The following is a 24,171-nucleotide window of genomic DNA, read 5'->3' on the forward strand; positions in this document are numbered from 1 at the left end:
GATTAACCGTCACCCAGAGAGGCCACATGTTTTCTTTAAAAAAGGAGGGATTGTAGGAAGTTATCACCCAGCCCTCTCCCAGAAAAATGAAATATCTTAGGAAATATTGAAAAGGCAGAATATATTTCCCTGGATGTGAAAAGAGATAAAGAAACATGTTTTAAAGACAAAGTAACGGACACCCATTCCATAGTCAATTGACAGGTAAAAGTCTTGAACACCACAGAAGACCTCGGGTGGGTTTGGACCCTCCCGCAGTGCCCAGAGAACGGCTGTTCAGGTAAGCCAACAGTCTTTCTCCTGTGCGCTGCTTGGAGAGTCCAAGCATGGGACATACCTAAGCTATTGTGTCCCAGGGTGGGAATTGTCCAGATTGTTCGGAGCCTCAGCAACCTTTTGCAAAACTCTTCCAAAGGAGGCTTCAGCTGAGGCAAAGGTGTCAATCTTATAATTTTTTATAAATGCTGTGGGAGAAGCCCACGTAGCTGCTTTGCAAATGTCAAGGATGGATGTTTGGGTCACCCACACTGCTGAAGTGGCAGCACTCTTTGTTGAGTGTGCTGTCACACAACCTGGTACGGCCCTGCCCTGATGCTCATAGGCCATCTTGATGCAGGCCCGCAACCAATGTCCAATGGTGGAAGATGATGCCTTGCGGTCCAGCAACCTAGGATCAAATGATACAAAGGATTCTGAACGTCTAAAGTCTTTAGTCCTCTTAACATAAATGCGGACAGCACGTCTCATGTCCAACTTATTCCAAATATGCTCCTTGGGATGCGCAGGTCTAGGGCAAAAGTTGGGAAGAATCACTTTCTGAACTCTATGAAAGTGAGTGTTTACTTTAGGGATGAATGAGGGGTCAAGTCTCAAGATGACTCTATTAGAGTGTATCATACATAGCTCTTCCCTGATGGAAAGCACCACTAGCTGTGAGACCCTTTGAGTGGATGTAATCACCACTAAAAAGGCAGTCTTAAGAATCAGATGATGAAGACTCGCCATTCGAATAGGCTCGAAGGGCGCGCTCAAGGCTCATAAAACAAATGACAAATTCCAGGAAGGATAATGGTGAACCGCCTGAGGACAGATATTCATCGCGCCCCTCAGAAAACTCTTGCCTTAGGGTGTTGACTCAGGGTACAAGGGGAACCCCTAGTGAGGATGGTGGACAAGGCAGCGACCTGGCGACGGAGAGTATTGGGTGCCAGGCCCCTGTCCAATCCATCCTGAAGGAAGTCTAGTAATTGTGGTATTGAAGCAGAAATGTCACCTATACCCCGTCCTTTGCACCAGGCTGAAAAGGCGACCCATGTTTCTTTGTATATTCTTGTAGTAGGCCTTCTGGACACCTGAGTAGTCTTGATGATCTTGTCAGAAAGGTTTTGTTTCCTCAGGAGTTCCCCCTCAAGTGCCAGATGGCTAATTGGAGCCACTGGGGATCAGATGGCAGATAGCCCCCTAAATGAGAGAGATTTGCTCCCGAGGAATTCTCCACAGTCTCTGTATGGAGAGGCTGACAAGATCCGCATACCACGACCTCCTGGGGCAATGTGGTGCCACAAGGAGGATCTCCGCTTCCTCCGCCAGCAGTTTGGCTATTACTTGCGGAATGAGTGGGAGAGGGGGAAACGTGTAGAGCAGTCCTGAGGGCCACTTGCACCTCAGTGCATTCGTCCCCTCCGCCTGGGGCGAGTGGTAACAAGAAGAACCTTGGCAGGTGAGTGCTGGTGTGAGTAGTGAATAGGTCTACTTGCGGTTGGCCGAATCTCCAAACTATCTGTTGGAAGAGTTCCAGGTGCAGACGCCACTCGGAGTTGTCGAGACCATCTGCCCTGAGTCAGCTGTCACTAACAATGTGCCCCCAACCGAAGAGGCTGGCATCTGAGGTTACCATGATCCTTTTGGGCTCCTTGAACTGGCACCCCTTCTCTACTGTTGCTGTTCGCCACCAAGCGAGGGAGCGGATCATCTTCTGTGGCGGACGGCCACGTCTCGAGAGAGTTGCTGTCTTTGGACCTCTGCATCGGCAGGAGGAACCACTGTAGTTCCCTGGCATGGAGGCGAGCTCAGGGAACTACCTTTAGGTAGGAAATCATGATGCTGAGAAGTTGCAACAGTTTGACTATCGGCACTGACCTGGCCTGCCGGCACTGGTATACTCTGCTCCGGAGGTTGCGCAGCTGGTCTGGAGACAGGAACACCTGGCAAGAAACTGAGTCTATGATGGTGCCGAGGTGCTGGATCCATGTGGTCGGCTCGAGATGGCTCTTCTTCCGATTCACCGAGAAGCCGTGTTGTTGCAAGGTTCATATGGTCACCCAAACATCTCGTCATGCTTGGTCATGACTTGATAATTGAATGATGATGTCATCTAGGTAACATTCTAGATGAACTGGACAGGACCGGAGGTGGGCCGCCACAGCTGCTAGAAGCTTGGTGAAGGTCCTGGGTACAGACAGGCCGAAGGGGAGGGCCCTCTACCAGTAATGCTTCCCGTTGTAGTGGAACCGCAGGAGCCTCCTATGAGCTGCATGGATGGGAACGTGCAGGTATGCTTCTTTTAAGTCTATGGAGGTGAGCAGGTCTCCTTGTCTTATGGAATCCAGGATGGAGTGGAGGGATTGCATCTTGAATCGCTTGTAGGCCAGATGTTGATTCAGGCGCTTTAGATCCAAGATGGCCCTCCAACCCCCTGAGATTTTCGGGACCAGGAAAAGAATGGAATAAAATCCCTGCTTTTCCTGATCCTTCAGCACGGGTTCTATGGCCCTTATTTGGAGAACATGGTGAATTTCCACCTGCATGAGGGATCTCTTTAGGGGATTTTTAGGAGTTGGAGACCGAATGAATGTCCGTTGGGGGAAGGACAGAAATTCTAAGGTTAGACCCCTCCTGATTGTGTTGGGAATCCACGAGTCAGTGGTGATTTCCTCCCACTTGTCGGCATAAAGTTGCAGCCGACCCCCTATGGGAGGGACGCGGTGATGGTCACTTGCCACGTCGGAATTGGCGGGAGTTGGAACCGCCACGAAATGGCTTCTGAAAGGAATGCTGCTGTTGCCTACCCCGTACTCCGAAGGAGTTCCTATCTTGACCTCTGTCACCTGCCTGAGCATAAGGTCTATGGTAGGAAGAGGAGGTGGACACCTAAGTGGACTCCTGCATTCGAAAGGACTGCTTTCTAAATGAGCCGGAGTTTTTTCGCTCATTTTTCTTCAGAGTGGCCGGAAGGATTTTCCGTTTGTCCTTCGTCTCAATCACAAATTTGTCCAGAATGTCCCCAAAAAGCTGTTCCCCTTTGAAGGGAGCAGAAGCAAGCTTCCACTTCACCTTCATGTCCGCTCTGCCACTGGCAGATGGCGTTAGGTTATATTGGATGCCAACACCCAGGATGCGAACTTTACCGCATTCAGAGAGTTGGCTGAATACTCCACTGCGGTAATAATTTTGCTGAGATCGTGACTCACCGAGATCCCTCAGAGGGAGGTTTGGATCTCAGTTGTCTCAGCCAGAGGAGGAATGCCTGGTGAAAAAGGAGGCAGAGGAGAATGCCCTGATGGCCCAGGCGGCCGCCTGATGCGTCTTTTGGCATGCCTTCTTGGATCTTTTGTCTTCCGCTTTGAGATCCTCCAGTAAGTCCACCAGCAGGTTTGAATTGGAAGTCAAGGAAACCACCGGAGCATCCACCTCAGGCAACTTCAAAATATCCTCCATCTTGGTCTCTATGGAATACAAGGATTTGTCCCCGTCCCCCCCCCCCGCCCCGGCTAGGTACCGGGCTGTGCCCATTGCCTTTGGACAACATCGTTGAATAAATCTGGAACCGGAATCAGCTCCTGAGTGGGAGCATTTTCCTTGGACAGACCTTCTTTGGGGTCCCTAGAGGAGGAGGGTGGTACTCTTAGGAGTAGACCCTAGCTCGGTGGATGCTTTGGCCTTGTGTAGGATGGCCTTAAATAAAGATGGCTTGAACAACCCTGTGAAGGCAGGCTTATTGGGGGGAAGATCCTCATCCTCAGATAATTCAAATTCCTCGGCCTCCTCCTCCTCCCAGACCGATTCCTCTGTGGCAAGTGAGGTGCCAGGAGAGGCTGGGGCCTGGTCCCTGACCTGAACTGGGGGTGGTCTTATTTTAGATGCTCCAGCTGTGCGGGCATCTTTCTGCCTAATCCCCTCGACTATGCCCTGGGAGATGGCCTGGGCAATTACTTCCTTCATTTCTGTGGACGGGGCTGGGCCTTTTTCCTCCCTGGGTCGAGCCCCTGCTGGAGCAATCTGGTCCCTGTTCCTCCTCTGAGGCGAACCAGGTTCCCCCTTCTCTATCTGGCCAGAGGGTGGGCATGGTAATGAATCCGTCTGCTCAGGGGATTTACTCTGCCTGGGTGTCTGCTGGAGTTTGTGCTCCACAGACTTATGCTTTCAGGTTCCCTCTCTGGGCTTATCCTTATTCCCTGAGGGTCCCAGGGAGGCCTTCCTAGTGGTGCCCCTTCCTCCCTTTGGGTGGAGGATCTAGCCTACTGCGTTTGGAGGAGGGCCCTGCCTGCACCTCTGAACCTCCATCTGCCATGATGATCTGCAGAAGCCTTTGATGGTGTAGATTCCTGAAGCAGAGGAGTTGATGGAGCAGTAGACAGGCACCAGGCGCGAGCTAGGTGGCTACGGAACACCTGCAGATCAATGTTGAAGAGGAGGGATACCCGTTGGTCAAAGCCCTCCTCAGGCCGCCCTCAAGGTCTCTGAGTGGTCGGAGCGGGAAGGCAGACCTTGCCGGCGTCCCAGACAAGGCCAAACACTTCCTGGCAGCGACCTGCGGCTACGGGGCTTAAGCGCTATATCGTGTATATTCCCACGGCTCCCAACGGCTCACTATGCCAGCCAGTTACTTTACAATGGCTGCCCCTGCACGCACTGCTCAGAGAGTCCAAGGTGGCGCTTTTAAAATGGCCACCATGCTTGCCGGGTTGAGGAGAAACCGCCGACACCGCCGGAGCTTCCAAGCGCTCCAGGCGGCACTATTAACAACAGCGGCTGGGGAAAAACAGACAGGAAGCCTCCTGTCGCCCCCTTGCTTGCCGGCAGCTGATGGACAAGCAACCCTCTTGTTCTCACTCTGCATGTGGCCACTTGGAACCCGGCAGCTCTCTCAGCAACTTGAAAAAGACGTCAGTTTTTTCTTCGAGGTTTGTTCTACCTAATTCTATCTAAGGGAGTTCTGATAAAAATAAAAAGAGAATGAAAAGTTCTCTATGCAGAGTTTGGAGAGTCCAATCTATTTGATCTAGATCTGAGGAGCTCCCCAACATTAGTCCTAACTGGCAGACTGAGTTTTTAAAATGATCTCTATGAGGCAAAAGGAGGTGTCAAAGAAAAAAAATCACTCAATCCTAGGGTAGATAGACTGTGTTAACCCACGCTTAGACTCTCCAAGCAGCGCACAGGAGAATTAGTTATGTATTTATGACCGTTGCAGCATCTGGGAGTGGGGTGGGTAGGTTGGTCACATGATTGCCATTTGCCTCCTTTCCAGAGGATTCCTGATGAGCAAAGTTGAATAGGAAAGTCAGATTCTCTTAACAACATATGATTCACTTAACAACTATAGTGATTTATTTATCAATTGCAGCATATTGGTTGTAAAAAACTGGATGCAACTCACTTAACAAATGTATCCCTGATGGGACAACAGTTCTGCTCCCAATTTTGGTCTTAAGTCAAAGTCTATCTTTAAATACTTATGTTTAAAAATTATTTTATTTATCTTCAAAAGGAATACATCACTTTTACCTTTCCAAGCTATTGTGTTCAATTTTAACTGTTGTTGAAGTGCCATTTTCCGTTATTTAAGCAATAAACACCTAATATCTTTGTCAGTGCCTTGACATATACCAAATTGCTTAGCTAGAAGCACTGTATCATTCTTTTTGTTAGCTTTTCCTCACATTTATTCTTTTACTTTCTCAGTAAGACACACCTTTTACACATATTTTGATTTCTGTATTCTGCTTTTAAATTTATTTAAATTCATTCTTCAGCATTCATTGATACTGTCTACACATTGCTTATTTTTAAAAAAATATAAAAGCAAAAACCACTATCAAAATTAAGAAACATCATGTGAGTGCTTATTACTTCTATAATAATAAATAGAAGACCAGTCTTAATTTTAGAAGCAGTTACCTAATACAGACCAGACCATATGGGGGGGTGGGGGAGAGAAATCGGCACATATCTATGGTATATCATCTGAAATACTGAAAAAAATTAAGTATATATTGTTCTGCAGGCAACCTGGATATAACCCATAAAATTTTACAACCAAAATGAATCACTCTTGAATGAGATGAGTGGTCTTAAATTTGTATTTGTATTTGTATTTATTAGGATTTATAGGCCGCCCTTTTCCCTGAGGGGACTCAGGGCGGCTTACAATCATTAGGGAGGGGGTGCAATTCAAAAATAAACAGTATGTGAACAAAGTAAAATAATAAAAACACAACTTGCATTCAACACTCAACACTTGGGTGGGGCAAATTAGAAGCTTATCCCCAGGCCTGTTGGGATAGCCAGGTCTTGAGGGCTGTGCGGAAGGCCTGGACGGTGGTGAGGGTGCGTATCTCGACGGGGAGGTCGTTCCACAGGGTCGGAGCTGCAACAGAAAAGGCTCTCCTCCGTGTAGTCGCCAGTCGACATTGACTGGCGGATGGAATTCGGAGGAGGCCCAGTCTGTGCGATCTTATCGGTCGGAGGGAGGTAATCGGCAGAAGGCGGTCTCTCAAGTACTCAGATCCACTACCATGAAGGGCTTGATTCATACCATCAATCAATCAATTAAACAAACAAAGTGATTGTTAGGGTTTTTGGCATTGTACATGGTTCTCTGATTTTATCCACTATACCATTGAAAAGAATATAATTATCTCAATAAACACATCACTTTCACCATTGGTTCTATGCAGGCCTGTATTTAGTTTAAAGGTCAAAACCTTGTAAACAGACAATTATTAAGATGGTTTGACAAGTGTGCATTTTTCCATACAACAATTTATTATAGATTCCATGTGCCGTAGAACCCAGTGTATTATATTCAGGTATCATATCCATTACCAGAACAAACTATTTGAGTTCCATACTTTGCACAGAAATACCAGAAATAAACAAAGCTAAAAGTTGTTAGCAAGAAAATGTGGCTCCAATCTACCTATATAACTACTTAAATTCTTGTTGTCATAACTTTTAATTGGGCGAACTGGGCATCAGAAAGCAACAATTTTTGAACCGTATCTTAAATGGCCTAATTTATAAAATGTGCACTAAATTCAGGATTTATGACTCCTGTGACTAAGGATCCATGCTATTTGCTATTTACCTGACTTCCCTGACCCATGCAGCACCTTTCTTGCACTATCAAGCATCACTCCCAATTTGCACTCCTACAGCAGCCACTTTACCTGTCTATGGGCTCTGGACTTTTATACTGACTTTCTCTCTGCAAGCTTCCCACAAACAAAGTAAATGGGAATGCTGGCAAGAATTCTGGAGAGGGAAGAAGATTTTCAATATCAGCTCCCCCCCCCCCCCCCAGTTTATTCTTATCCCACTCTTTCTCTTTTCTAACCAGAGGCTGCTCTTTCCTCCCAGTGACATTCAAGGAAAAGGGGGAAAAGCAAGACAGTTGTCTAGTATCTGAGAAGCAGCCTTCAGCATTAAAATGCAGGCTGGTTTCAAGACTGGACAAAAATATGCTGAGAAGAGGGTGAAAGCTTGTTTGTTGATGATTGGAAGTTACTGACAATCAAACAGAACCTTCATCTACCAGAAACTGGCACCAGAGGGGGGGATGAGACCACACACATTAATCAGAGGAGGAGGATCAGAAGGAAAATGTGGAGAGAGAGAGGAGAGTGGATGTGTAAGGGAGTTAATTAGTAGAGGCAAAGCCAGCAGGTTTTCAATTTCTCCTCATTGCTGCTTAGCACCAAGTGAGATTTCTGGAAAGTCATAGAGCTTCACATGGCTGGCCTAAGGAATTTGGTGTAATTCACATTGAAGCCACAGAACTATTTCCCTACACTTCAGCTCACTCAATGATGTCTTATTCCTCACTGTGGCCTGCACATGCCTCTAATGAAGGTGGTATGTATACCAGCAGATATTAGCTTTCTTGTCTTTGCTTTCTCAAAGTCTTGATTTGGATGGTTTGAAACTATGATGGTGGCTTCAGTCATGCCTCCCAGGGTCTTTTCCACCCCTGAAGCACACCATGTTTCAAGAAATTATGTGGTTGCTTTACATCTCCATGGGGAGAACAGGGATGCAGGGGCATCATTAAGCAAGGCAAGCACATGGGTTCTTCACTTAACAACTATTATGAGTTGCAACCATATGGACAGGCTCCATTACAACTGTTGGTGAATTGTATGTCTTTAACTTTTGCTATCTCTTACATTGGGCTTTAAAACATATTTCTGAGTTGAACTTTAAAGAGCTGTCTTTTTATTTTAGCAATTTTATTTATTTTAAAAATAATTTTGTGGTTTAACTTGTTTTTTGTAAGTTATTTTAAGAAAGCATAAAAACATTTAAATAAATGTAACACAAAAATATTTTAAATCCTGAATGTAATTCAGAAAGTAGAACAGATTAAAGGTAGATGGAAAGCCTAGGGCAGCTAAACAGACTTATAATTGGGGTCATATGTTTAGAATGTTTTCTAGAATGCTTAGAATGTTATGTTTAGAATAACATGTGAAAAGAATTATCGAAAAATATTTATCATACAATAAATTTTCTCCAAGGAAGGACTATTCTAATTTGATTGTCTTCAGAAATTTCCATTATTTTTCTACTTCACATATTATTTTCTGAAAATTATTTCTGAAGCTTTAAACCACATAAACATGTTCAATATGAAAAAATGTCAGTAAAAATAATGACCTAGACCCAGAGAAGCTTCCTCCATCAGAATACCCCTTGGAAGAATCACATTCCTAATTTACAGAAGATAACAATTAAATATAGGAAGGAAAATATGAAAAGGTTAAAGTCATGGAAATTCATGTAAAAGTCCAGTTATGGGGATTATTTACTGAATATATGTGTGTGTACATTTACTTATGTATATATCATACACACGAGGAAGGGAGGGAGGGCGGGAGGGAGAGAGAGAAAATATCTTGCAATGAATATAAAGTTGCCTCAAAGCTAACACTTTAATTTTCAAGAACCAAGTAAGAGTGGGGGGGGGGGGGGGAATCTAGTCAGTAACAATGCTGCGTTGAAAAGCAATAAAATCAAAATTAAGTTATAAATAATTTAAAGCCTGTCATGAAGATGTATTAATAATTCATCAGATAAATAATTTACTAAATAATCAAATAAATAAATAATGAAATACATAAATAAATCAGCAAATAAATAATTCTGCAAAATAACCTAAACAATAAGTCACTAAAATAAATGACAAGTCAACAAAACTATAATGATTTTTTAAAATTCTGATAGTTTTAAATAAAGAAATGTATATAAAATAGATCAATCTTGGTTAGATAAAAATATATTTTTCTGTAATATTGGTAAATTTCTAATTATGTTACAAGAATACACTTCATATTTTACAAGAATGAAGCAATCCTGGTAACTTAACAAGACTGCAGTTATAAAGTATGCTTTTACATTTCATATAATTCATCTCCACAAACTAATTTTTCATCAAATATATATAGGCAGTTTATTTGCAAAATACTTAATTTACATTTTCTTTTCAATACAGTACTTACAATACTGCTATAGTCCTTCTTGGCCGTTACTTTATAATCTTCTCCAAACCTTCAGAAGTTTTGCTGTAGGGAGAAACAATTGGAATAACATTAATTATTACAGATGGCATCTCATTCATTAGTGGATGACAACAATTTATTTGAAAGCATTCAAAAGTCTGTTTTATAGTTCTTCAAAACAATTTAAATGCGAAAGAACCATTTCCATCTACTAGTTACCTGAAGTTTTTCGAAGTCTTTTCTGGAATGATATCAGGCACACTGATCTCTGTTGTATTTAAACTGACATACAATGTATGCAAACTGGCACTTGTTCAGAGAGAAGGACAAAATGTGAGAGGACAAAGTGGTTGGCTGACTTCTAAGTCTTATTCTAACTGCCTGATATTGGAAACGGGCAAGGATTTTCAAATATCTACGTACTTCTAGGAAAATAGTAGCCTGCAGTAGCAAATTCAAATGTAGTATTATAAGATCAACACATTTATTATCCCTTAAGCAAGTCTATCTGAATATTAACATAACTTAAATTGAAAGGAAAAGCTACTTATGTCCTTCAATAATCATCTTCGATAGTTTCAAATCAAAGTTTCTCAGTAGCTATTTCAGAGTCAAGACATAGGACCAAGAGCTGACATTTAAGGGCCTGAGAACTAGTAAAGAGACCCTAACTTTGGAAGGGCTGCAAATGACAATACAATACACCAAAATAACTGCTGAAATTTCCAGAAAAACTTCAATTTGAGGAGGAGAGGGGAAAATCACAATTTAAGTCCTTATTTGAGAAATCCAGAAACTTTAAGCCATTACAAACTAAACTAAGTACAATTAGTTTGCTTCTCAAAAATTTCCCAATCACATTCCCATTCTAAAAATATTTTCAACTACTGAATAATTTTTTTGAATAATCAAAAAGTGATAAAGATCAGGTCCAAAAATTATCACTTCAAGCTATTCAAGCAGGGTAGGAAACTATAAGGAAACATTTGGCCCCTCAACAAGGTTATCAGTAATCAGTGTTTGTGGTCTTGTCCCAAAAATATATACTGAAATAAACAAACCCGCAATTTATTTTATACTAGCTGTATACCCGGGCTCCGCTATGAAACAATGAGATTGGGCTTGATAAATCGACATTATAGCTTGAAACTTAATGAGTAGTTATGATTGGCCTCTCCTCTCCCCCTTTCTCCCTCAGGTTTGCCCCAAAGAAGCCTCTCCTCTCCTATTCCCCTTTTCTCCCTCAGGCTGGCCCCATTGATCCTCTCCTATCCCCTTCTCTTCCTCAGTCTAATTCCTTAGCGTCAGAGCATTTTTGAGGTGGGGAGGGGGAGTAGAATGTCTAAATCAGCTGCAGGCCAGATGAATCACATGCTGGCCATGCCCCTGCCCAAGTGGCAGTTGGAACAGAGTTCTTTTCAGGTGGGATGAGGGAGTATAATGTCTAACTATGTAGCATCAGAGAACGTTAATAATAAGAAACACTAACGATCTGGTGGTCATTTCAAAAAATCTCTTCCTAATGAGCACCTAGAAACCAAGAAGAACATTCGTGCCAAATTTCAAATTTGTAGGCTTTATGGTTCTGGAGGTTTCGTGATGATACATGAGTGCTATTTTGCTTTTATATATATATAGATTTTGATGTATTATTATTATTCCCATTTATTTTCATGCTCTTAATTTCTTCAAAAGCTAAAATGGCATGAATTGTACCTATTTCTTAAAAATTAACATTTTACAATAAAAGTTTTAAGACAATTATCCAAAAACAGCACCTATATCTTGCACTATTTGCAATACCCTAGCACCAAGAGCTTGTACTATTTGGAATACTCTATTTACATCCCGTTAATGCATGGATCATTTTAATTAGAATAATATCTTCAAAAAATAAATTATAAACAAAAAAAATTAAATTAGTCACTAAAAGTTCACAGTCAAAGAATTGTTATATTCCTTAAGGCAGAGTCAACAATATTTAGATGTCATTGACTCTACTTTCTAAGGTGGTCTCTGACAGCTGCAGGAAACATGCTTGATTATATGGCATTATCAATAGAAGACAAAAAGAATAATTATGGCAGATAGTATTAATTCTACATAGATCAAACTTGCCATTAAATTTCATCTTCATGATTTGTGTACATTTTAAGGACTGCAATAGAACTTGGCATCTACAAGGGCAGAAGTTGCTAATCTATTTTAGGAAGAAAACGTAGCCTAAACTACATATCCCACACTAACAGCAATAACCTAATCAAGAGTTGATCAAACAATTTACTCAGCTATTTAATAACACATTTTAAAATTATATTACTTCAGCAGGTTTTAATACTTCCTAGAGAATGTCGCTGTCAAACTCCCAACCAGCAGGCAAGATGCGCTGCACGCTGGCCACGCCCAATTTAGAGAAAGGGAGGAAAGTTCCAATGACACCGCTGTTTGACACCTCTGCTATAGAAGGATCACTACTGAAAGGCATTATATATAATACTTGCAGTAATAGATAAAACCTCTACTAAAAAGGTTTTGCACAACATGCTAGCTTCAATAGGAGCTAAATATGGATGCTTTCACATACATATAGTCTTTAACTTATGTCTGGTTACTTACTGACTATTCAAAGTTACAAAATACACCCAAAAGATATTTACAACCCAGTTCCAAAGTTCCAATAGCTCCCTACCATGGTCACATGATGGCATTTCAGGTGCTAGGAGGCTCAACAACTGACCTGCACTTATAGCTGCTTGCAGAGTACCATGGTCATGTGACTACAATAGTATACAATGAGTTTGCCTTACAACTACAGGTTGGCTTAACAAATGTTAGTAATTGAGTTAACTACAGTATAAAGAAAGATTGTAAAATTGGATTAGTCACTTGGGTGATCAGGTCTACGACCATCATGACTTACAATTGTAATAGGTAGGCTCCATTACAGTCATTAATTGAGCATTACCTGTATATAGCTCTTAACTCCTATTTTGAATCTTTGTAATTCTATCTAGAATATTTCAAAGGAAAAGACTAAACCCATTGACTTTGCCTATTTTTCTGGCAGAAAATCTGACAAAACTACATGAATTTACAATTAGTCTAACACAGTCAAACTTAAAAATTAACATAATAGATACATACAAACATGCATTTAAAAACTAGAAAGAATATTATTTATGCTCATAAAAATGATATATATTTACTGCACTGTGACCCTATTCATGTTGACCTATGAAAGGGTCCTACAAAGTAATCACACACAAGAATGTGCTGTGAGTTATATAATTTATATATAATTATATAATTAATTATATAAAGTTATAAAATTTAACATTTTTGTTATGAAGAATCACATTCCAACATAATAGGAGAAATAATAGGATAGCTAAGAGGGCTATCGGGCAAAAAATTAAGTAAATAAGATGGGCATTAAGCTTTAATAATTAATAAATCACAACTTTTACTATCAGCAGGCCTGCATAGCAAGTAGTAAGAGAAGCTGATTTGTAGTTCAGCAATATCTGATGACCCATAGTTTTTCCATCCTCACTTCCAATGTCTATTAACATTTCAATATTTCAAATGGAATCAAATAAAGAATTAAACTATGCTATAGCAAAACTCAATTAATTTCCATTAAAGATAATGCAGCCCTGCAAGAGTGATCTTGTAGAACTAGTAACATGAGACACCTGCCTTCAAACACATTTCATTAATGGAGACTTGTTTTAAAGGTTTCATCTAGTAATATAAAATGCAAAAAAAGGTGTCAATGTCAATTCAACTCTTACCTGGTTGGCAGTACATTCATTTTAAATGGGATTTTGCTTATTTGTTGTATATAGCAGAATCAACGACACTCAAGTTAGCTTATCCTCCTTGAATCATTCCTTGGTCTATTCTTCTTTGATTTAGTATAGCTTTTAAGATTATTTATTAATGTTTGGATATCTCATCCATCATTCATTACTATTGATGTTGTAAATTAGAAGAATGGAACAAAGCATTGGACTATTCACTTTTTCAATATACATCAATAAAACAATCACCTTCTCTGGCACATAATGAAAGAAGAAAGTTAGTTCTAGTTGTCAGTGAAAAAGCTATGTCCATGAAAACATCCTTAGGTAATTTTGAATATCTAGCAAAAAGAAGTTCCCTCTTTTTCTTCCACCAACCAAATAAAATGTTATTGTCCAAATAAAAATAAAAAGGAATACATGAGAGCAGATTTGTGGTCACACAAGAAATAAGACAATGCAAAATAAAAAAGGAAAATAAAGTGATTTTTGACTTAATTTTCATTAGAAATTTAACAAGAACTAGTGACTACGATGCCTGGCTGTCCATGATAATTAGAGAGAAAAAAGCAGTACTAACTTAAGGCATAGATCACCACTAAATAAGTGATTTCAGTTTAGCAATATTGGTTATTTGATAATAGATTCTACAAATGAATATGTCAGTAGAAAAGTAGAAAAATGTTTAAAACTTAAGAGACAAAATATTGTCATGAAGCCAAGTGTTTATAGATAGTCCTCAACTAATGATAATTGTGCTTGGAATTTTGTTCCTAAAATGTTGTGATTGTTAAAGTGACCTCTCCAGAGCAGCAAAGTATATTCCAGCAGCACTGAATAGCTTACATTGCAGCACATTGGTTAAAATTATTCCTCCCCACCCCCAAAGGTTTGAGTTCCTTTCGGTATAGTTCAAGATCATCTCACAAAAATTTTAGTCTCTTGGCTTCTCCTGGGAAATGGTCCTAATGATGGACTAAGAGTGTGTACTTAGCAATTTAAACAATGTATCAAAGACTTGGAAGCCCAACAAGATCAGTCTGCTCCTCCTAAGAACATTTTTTGAGCAAACACTGTAATCTTACTGTCCCCAGCTCTGAAAAGCACTTTAGCATGATGCAATGCACTTTTAATGCAAATAAGAGCCATTAAAAATAATAATAGACAATATAATATATTACAATTTGTAGTAAATTGTCAATGGGCAGTCAAAGTCTGCCGAATGTTGCAGACAATATAACAAAATTTAGCTACATTCAAAGAACCAAATTGTACTGATCTGATAACCGCAATTGTAAATACAAAGATCGGTTTCCTGGGTGTTTTATCAGGTGAGGTGTTATGAAGTGGATCCACACCTCGTTACCAAAGGTACACTATTGTAGAACGTGAACTGTAGTAGGCTTTCAATAGGCTTTTATCTACAGGACAGACTCAACTCATATGGAATTTTTTTATAGTAGCTGTTCAAAACTGATTGGGGAATTATCTCACTCAACAACTACAATCCTGGCCCTCCCTGTTGCGGTTGCTAAGCAAGAGAATGAGTCAAGCAGATGGGAGTGAACTAATTCCCTACCAAAGGCAGCTCTCCTCCATGTGCAGAAGAGAATTCCTGCATGGGCCAAAGAAATGGAGAGCCGGGCTTCCTTTCTCTGACCCAGCATGCTGATTCCCTTCCCTTCTGTGTGTAAACAGGAACCACTGTGCTGGGACAAAAAAAGAAAGCCTGGATCCTGAAGATCCAAGATTTCTTTCTCCAACTTCTCCAAGGTTACCCTTTCCTCTGTTCGCTAGACTTTCTACCGTCTAAAATATTGCATTCATTAGCTTTTCAACCAGAAAGGTGGCAAATGAAATCTTTCTGAATAGTAAAAATACTTGGAAAAGCCTTCTTACCCTTCGTAAAGATTGCATTTGCAATCTTTTGCAAAACACAATGTTTCTGAACAATAGAATTTTCCCCCCTAGCCTTCAGGAACAATCACAAGAAGAGCTCTATCTCTTAAGATGTTTCTGAAGGCAAGAATGATGGAACTCTTTCCATGATTCAAAAACATATGCTAGCTATGAAAGTTAGTATACAATTTGTTTCTGAAAAATAGGAAGGCTAGAAAGAAGCTTGGATCTTTGGAATGCAAGCTTCTTTTCCAATGCTGCAGTTCTTCCCTCTCCCCTCTCAGTTAATTCTAGCACTGGGCTGGATAAAAGTATCTCTGTTTCTTCAGCTCCATGCAGGACACTGGCGCATGGAGAAGAGGAGAAACCCTTCCATAGGTGGCAGCAGCTTTCAACCTTGCAACCTCCCCTTTTGTCTTTTCCAATGACTTTCTAGTACATGTAACTTTAAAGATGGGTCATAAATAATTTTTCAGAGTCTCTCATAATTTAAAATGGTTGTTAAGTGATCAGATATAAGTCAAGGACTTATACAAGGACAACCTGTATTAATACTTTATAAAGTAGGTGTTTACAATTCAGTTATTCTAAAACAACCCCATCACCAAAGCAAATTCTTGATCACTTTTTCTTAATGAGTTGCCCTTTGGTTATTTGTCTAGCTAGACAACTTTGATTAGAAAGATAAATAATGATAATAGAAAATATTTTCATCTAATAAAACCAAATTAACTGTTTCCGATTGATAGATGCTGAATATATTAACAAATTAGGCGGCAAGCATATTTCCTTAACTTCTCACAATTTCAGCCAGTTTTCATGCTTCTAAAATTGCAAACTATGCATTAGTGATGGTTTATAGAAACATGTGTAGGAGATACAGGCTGAGCCTGATGACGGGTCAAACGCGTCATCAGTCATGAGTCCATCTGTCTGCACACACAAGATATCTAAATCCAGCCACTTTTTCAGCCATTGACTCTTATCTATTGCCAATTTGCTTGGACTGATAGTAGTTCAGATTCTTGTAGACAGCTTAAGCTAGCAATAAATCTTTACGTAGGCCTGGATCTTCTGATTTTCCTGGTGCTTGACAACATGTAATGAATATATCATATATTCATGGTTATTTTATCTGAATACATACAGAAATGCAAAACAGTTAAAGTCATAACAATTCCATAGGTCTTTAATCTTTATGAATAAGACATGAATTACAATCCTTGATCTATATGCCTTGTCTTCATGTTCAATCTTGAGATTATCTTATGTTTGGTGATAGGCCTTAAAATATGTTTTCTGTATTAATTTCTGCTACTTTAATAAAATATGAAGCATGGCTTTTTGGACAACTAGAAGACAAAAGAGGAATTTCATGATTGTTACTAAAAATTATACTCTGCAACAAACCTATTTATGAATGCATATTTATTCATTTACAGTTCTTTATATTCCAAGTTTCAGAATAACTATCTGTAAAAAGTAACTTACAACTAAATAATTGTAAATAAAAATGATATTTTACAATATCATTTAACATCTACATGAAGCCACTGGGTGAGATCATTCGACGGCACGGGATAAAATATCATCAGTATGCGGACGATACACAGTTGTATCTGTCCGCCCCGTGCCAACTCAGTGAAGCGGTTGACGTGATGTGTCAGTGCCTGGAGGCTGTTAGGATCTGGATGGGGGTTAACAAGCTTGCACTCAATCCGGACAAGACCAAGTGCCTGGTGTGTTTCCCTCCCACCAATTGGCCAAGTATTCCATCTCTGGGGGGTCAAACTGTACGCCCCTCAGACAGGGTTCGCAATTTGGGAGTCCTCCTGGACCCACAGCTGACTTTTGAACACTATTTGTCGGCTGTGACCAGGGGGGCATTTGCCCAGGTTCGCCTGGTGCACCAATTGCGTCCCTACCTGAACCGGGAGGCCCTCGTAACAGTCACTCGTGCCCTTGTGACCTCAAAACTGGACTACTGCAACGTGCTCTACATGGGGCAGCCCTTGAAGAGCATTCGGAGACTTCAGCTTGTCCAGAATGCAGCCGTGCAAGCAATTGTGGGTGCACCTCGGTACACCCACGTTACACCTATCCTCCGCGAGCTGCACTGGCTGCCTATTGGTCTTCGGATACACTTCAAGGTGCTAGTCATCACTTATAAAGCCCTTCATGGTATTGGACCTGGGTACTTGAGAGACCGCCTGCTGCCAATTACCTCCAACAGACCGATTAGATCCCACAGACTAGGCCTCCTCCGAATTCCATCCACCGGCCAATGCCGACTGGCTACCACCCGGAGGGCCTTCTCTATGGCTGCTCCGGCCCTCTGGAACGAGCTCCCCGTGGAGATTCGGACCCTCACCACCCTTCAGGCTTTCCGCAAAGCCCTTAAAACCTGGCTGTTCCGACAGGCCTGGGGCTGATGAGTTCCCGTCCCCGCTCGAATTGTGTGGCTGTTGATTGTTTTTAAATTGTTGCTGTTGTTTGTCCGTTGGCTTTCTTCCTGTTTGTATCCCCCCCCCTTTACTTGGTTTGTGAGCCGCCCTGAGTCCCTCTGGGAATAGGGCGGCATAGAAATATAATAAAATAAAATAAAATAAAATCAATAAATTTAAAAATAATAAGTACCCATTCCCAGGATACTAAAACTTCTACCCTATCAGAGTAGGAGAATAAAGCTAAGTAGATTTTTCTTAAGTTTGTCAGTCTGATATTGAGCAAAAAGCTTAGGCAATTAACACTTCTGAAACAACATTAAATTATTATCTCACTGGAAACTTGAACTGGTTCAGAACACAACATTAGGCACTGTGATGGACATCTATATAACAGTGATTTCCCTATATGACACCTGTATTGTACAAGCTGCACTGGCATCCATTTTCTTTCTGTGTGTAATTCAAGGTGCCAGTCATAAACTTAAAAAACTTTATAAGTCACAGGACCATATTATCTGCAGGACTGCTTTTACTAAAGACATCTCCCTAAGGATGTCTTACCAAGTTATATAGGGCTGGCACGCTCCAAGTGCTTTCCTTATTTTCAACTTATTTCAAGTAGCCCCTACCCTATGGATTACTCATCCTCCTGAGGTTTGACACATCTCTACCTTCCTTATCTTTTATAAAGTTTTAAATATCTGTCTTTTCCCCCAAACAGTAGGATAAAATGAGGCAACAGGATATTGGAAACTTGACAGCATCAGTTTTTTTGTTTTGTTTTTATGCATTTGATTTTAATACTTTGCGTATAGTTTTTATGTTATTTTAATTTTTGACTGAGACCCACTCAGTTTCTTAGAAGATGTGCAATTATATAAATATTTTAAATAAATAAACAAAATCATTCGTTTAGAAAACTTTCAAATAACTGAAATTGCAATCATTGTGTGTGTTTATATAATATATATTACACGCCCAAGTCCCTAAAACATGTAAATTCATAATGATATTCTTTTAAATCAATGGGTTAATCTTTAATTTTCCATTTTAGTATAAAACCTATTCCTTGAACATTGCTAGAAGAAGAACTTACAACACCCAACTGCACCCCAATCAATTGTATAAAGCATTACCATGTCTATAGCCAATACTGCAGTCCAAGGCTGGGTGAATCCAATGATCAACAAACATCATATATTAAAACTATCAAGTGGAACAAAAATCACTCAAGTTTCCTAACTCTTTACATTTCTAGGATTTTGGTTTCTACATGGCAGTTGAGAAAACCAAAACCCAAATGTTTTTGAACTAAAATTACCAAAATGTCTAACAAACAATCATGCTTGCTGGAGCTTCTATAAGTTGCAAAATGAAACACACGGGGAGCAATTGGTCATGCCTGTTCTAAGGAGTCATTCCACATACAATCTGGTCCTAAGGACACCTTTCTGAACTAATAACCACTAGAAATGTTGGCTTTCAAATTTCATGGCTGAAAAGTTGGACGAGAATTTATTTGAGGGCCAGTAGATTAAGGAAGGCTGCCTAAAATGAATCCAAACCAAAACAATTAACATGTAAATACGTTTCCGAAATATTATTAGCATTAGACTTTATATGAACTTACAAGAAAAGTGCAATCGTAGCATTTTCTAACAATGCCCAAAAATAGAAATTGTAGGTATGTATGCATGTATGTAATGCATATTATGCATATATTATGCATTAAGCATTTCAATCAATATAAATTTATGAGAAAGATAAAAGATATATGTTATTTATACAAACACCTTCCCCAACACACACACATAAAATATATATCTTCCATCGTCCCCATAAATTTATATTGATTGAAATAACCATGATTTGTTAATTCAACATCCTATTTAAAAGGCAACTTGTCCATTGCTGAAGTCAGCATGCATATCATTCACACCTCCAAGACTGAAAACATACCAATTTGCTTTCCTGGAATGAATATCAAGCACTCTGAAACACACAACTTCAGATTTGACTTCATGAAATAAGTGCTTACTCAGCAAGCATTCTGAAGGTAATGCATTACTCTACTTAAATGTACTAGCACTTTATTATCCATTTTACATAGGACTCCATAATAGTAACAAGTGTATTGTTTGACAAACAGGAAAAACGTATGTGTAACCCAAAGATATTCTGTCTGACCCCTGTCAGATAAATTAATAATTTCTTCAGTGACAAAGTAGAATAAGAAAAAACAAAACAAAGCAACATAGGGGGATGTATGCTGCAGACAGCACATGACAAAATGAAAGATGGAGCTGCAACAGAAAGATGAATGATAACGTGCTAAAACATGAAATGTGCACAACAAAGTACCTTTTATTCTAGACATACATTTGGCTGAAACAGACTCCAAGAAAGTAGGTACCAGAATGGCCACCTAATCTCATAAAATGTGATGTCAAAATAAGGTATTGTTTCTCTGATTTACCTTTAAATTTTATTTTCATCGGGTAAATTTTTACATACATTCTTTATCAATATATTTGCATTATATGCGTAACATGCACATATATAATGAATGTACCATATACCATGAATTTGAAGCGTTCAAAGCAGAGTTTACAATAAAGAATATTTGGTCATCTTAAGAATTATTAGTTTCATATTTGAAAAGCTCAATTATGCAATGAGTTATCTGACTCTGAAGTATATTTTGAAATGTATATAGAATTGTGTAGAAATATTTCTAGACAGAAGTGAAAGCCCTTATAGCTAATTAGAATACTGCTTTTTTGCAGCACAAAAATATTAGCTCAGTTTTGATCTCAAAATAGTTTTATCATTAAAAGAATACTGTTTCCTCCACTTTACTGGAAGGCATATCGTATTTTTCAGAGTATAAGACACACGTTTTTCCCCCAAAAAAGAGGCTGAAAATCTGGGTGCGTCTTATATATCGAATACAGCATTTTTTTGCCTCCTGAAGCCCCGCCCCTTCACCAAAATGGCCGTGCATACCTTAGAGAGACTTTCAGAGAGCTCCTGCGGGATGGGTAGGGCAGAAATGAGCAATAAATGGGCCGTTTCCCCCTCCCCAGCAGCACTCTATAACCGTCCATAAGGCTATACATGCTGATTTTTTTTGCCAAAAGGGCTCCTTTTTGCAAAAAATGGGCCGTTTTTTGCTTGTTCCCCTCCCGGAGCACTCTGCAAGCCCCCCAAGATTATTCATGCCCTTCTTTTTTAAAAAATGGGCCATTTTTGGGAGATTTGCAGAACGCAAAACCCTTTTCCCCCTTTTGGAAAGCTCTTTAACTGATTGATAAGAATTATATTGATCAAGTGCTGCGCCAACAGAAACAAAGTCTTAGGTGCTACAGATTGTCAGTGATTTCCTTCTCCAGCACATGGATAAATACACCTAGAAACATCTACCTACTTATTCTCTCTCTCTCCCTACCTACTGTATTTCTATCTATCTATTTCCCCCCCTATCTACCTATGCACCTACCTACTCTCTCTCTCCCTACCATCTACTGTATTTCTTTTTCTCTCTATTTCTCTCTCTATCCCTCTACCTACCAACTTACCTACTCTCTCTTTCCCTCCCTCCCTATCTACTGTATTTCTCTCTGTCTCTCTCTATTTCACTATCTCTAGCCCTCTACCTACCTATCTACTCTCCCTACCTTCCTACTGTATTTCTCTATTTCTCTCTTCCTCTCCCCATCCCTTTATCTACCTACCTTCCTACCTAACTACTCTCCTTCTCCCTACCTACCTACTGTATTTCTCTCTCTTTCGCTCCCTCTCTATCCCTCTATCTACCTACCTACTTTTTTAAAATTTGCCTCTTCAAACATTGGTGCGTCTTATGCTCTGGTGCGTCTTATACTCCGAAAAATATAATAATTATAATAGTTGTTTACATTTTATTTTTGAAGGTACAATTAATTTCTTAAACTAAAACTTCTGAAATCTAGTTTCTAATATCACTTTTAATATTTAAATAGTAACTATTTTAAAATTTGAATGTCCCATGCACATTCAAACTGAAATTTCTTTGCTTAATTGTTTACAGGTGTCCAAGGTGGCGCAGTGGTTAAATGCAGCACTGCAGGCTACTGCTAGATCAGCAGGTCAGCGGTTCAAATCTCACCGGCTCAGGGTTGACTCAGCCTTCCATCCTTCCGAGGTGGGTAAAATGAGGACCCAGATTGTTGGGGGCAATATGCTGACTCTCTGTAAACCGCTTAGAGAGGCCTGAAAGGCCTATGAAGCGGTATATAAGTCTACTGCTATTGCTATTGCTACAGCAGGGGTTCCCACCACTGATTGGCGGCCCGATAGCAGGCCGTTTAGAGCACATACACTGACAATATAGAAGTAAATTTAAGAGCAGAGTACATCAGCTCTGAAGTGCCGGCCAACTGGCCTTTAGGCCTCTGCAGCACATGAGCGGGAGCAGGGTGCATGGGGGGTCACATGCACATGGCACATGTACAAGGATTACAAGGACATGTGCGGGGGTCGTGCGTACACGGGCAGAGTGGGGCATGTGTAGGGAAGTCGTGTGTGCATGGTGGCAGAGCAAATGCGTGGGGGTGCATTTTGGGGGTTCAGGTGCACACATGCGCTTTGGGCACTTGGTCCAGAAAAGATTCGCCATCACTGCTATAGCCATTGACAAAAAGTGTCAATTGATATAGAATAAATATTGTGCATCCCTGGGAAAACAAATTTTGAATTCAATTCCATTCATTTCCCTCGCTACTCACATCTGTTATTTATGACAATATCTGAACAAAACTTTAGGAGCTCCTTTTACTTCTGATGTCCTTAAACCATTATTCACTTATAATTTTACTAAAGAGAATTCCATTTCTTGGACTGAATAAGGGAATTCATTTTCTACCAAGTAGAGACAAAATCTGCATAGTAATCCCTATTATAATATTTTGGATACTTGTAAAAAATCAGCAGTCTTATCTTCACTTCCATTTCTATTACACTGGAATAGACATTTCTTCTGTGCAAAATGTGATCATAGTTGTCACGTAGTACAGGGGATCCTTGACCATAGTTGGAACCAGAAATTCCATTGCTAAGCAAGGCAGTTAAGTGGGCCAATTTTAAGTGAATCACCATAGGCATGAAAGCTGTTTCAGTGACTGTGGGCAAGTTACTTTCAGCTTAACTCAACCCACAGGTTTTTTTTTATGGACAAAATAGGAGGAAAGAGTATTACATGGTGCTTGTTGCACTGAGTCACTTAAAAAGTAGAATTTAAAAAATCTAAAAAATGCATAAAGAAAACTAAAACTTGTGAAATTTGAATAATTACAAGTAGTGTTCAACTTACAATCATAATGGAGCCTGCCCATTACAACTGTAACTTGTGATGGGTGTAAAGTGAGTCATAGGGTGTCTGACCTGATTTTATGAACTTTTTTGCAAAGGTCATTAAGTAAATCACCATGGTCATTAAACAAATCTGTGGCCATTAGCAAATGTCATGGTCACTAAGTCAGCCCACTGTTCATTACAGGGCATTTTAGCCCCAAACTGAAATTAAATACTATTTTTCAGAAAAAAACATTGTAAATAGTATCATGACAGTAGGAGGCAGCATACTTATGTGAAATAAATGTGGGTCAGTTGTCAAAGACCCAAAATGAGATCACATAACTGCATGGAGCAGCAGCTGTCAGAACTTCAGAACTGGGTCATCAGTACCTGGGGGGAGGGGGAGGTCTATCATAACTTCACATAGTTGCTAAGCAACTGGTGGTTAAGGCCACGACTACTTGTACAGAATGTAATTGTAATAGCCAGGTCAGAATTTAACTTCATTGCTTCTTAAGAATACCTCAAAAATGACAGGAAGAACAATATGGATAGCATCTGTGAAAAAATGTTGGATTTCAATGATATGAGATTTTAAACCTTCCCAAACACTTTCACTTTTAGATTTATATCACAGACAAAATCTTTAAAGAAAATTTGACTAAACTGAGACTGTTATAAATAGGAATTAAAACATTAACTTCTCTAAAGCATTATGTACTTTTCTTATGCTTGGCCTGCAATTCTAAGTTTAATTCTTAGAATTTAATTAAATGGAATATATTTGTAAGAAAATTGCTAGTACAGTTCTTCAGTTAATGAAAAAATTGCTAAATATATACATAACTATTAACTGAAAAATATAATAGCAAAACAGTGCTCAATACTTAGTTTGATAAATATATATTG

General features: G+C 39.7%; 1 protein-coding gene across 1 annotated transcript in view; it reads right to left on the minus strand.

Annotated features, from left to right (window-relative positions):
- TBC1D5 (TBC1 domain family member 5) overlaps window positions 1–24,171 on the minus strand; it is a 379,115-nt gene that overhangs the window by 351,976 nt on the left and 2,968 nt on the right. Inside the window, exon 2 of the mRNA XM_032235839.1 lies at window positions 9,780–9,842. The gene's annotated coding sequence lies outside the window, so the exon portion shown is untranslated. The remainder of the gene's footprint in view (window positions 1–9,779; window positions 9,843–24,171) is intronic.

The sequence above is a fragment of the Thamnophis elegans genome, chromosome Z (genome assembly GCF_009769535.1).
Source record: "Thamnophis elegans isolate rThaEle1 chromosome Z, rThaEle1.pri, whole genome shotgun sequence".
Lineage (NCBI taxonomy): Eukaryota > Metazoa > Chordata > Lepidosauria > Squamata > Colubridae > Thamnophis > Thamnophis elegans.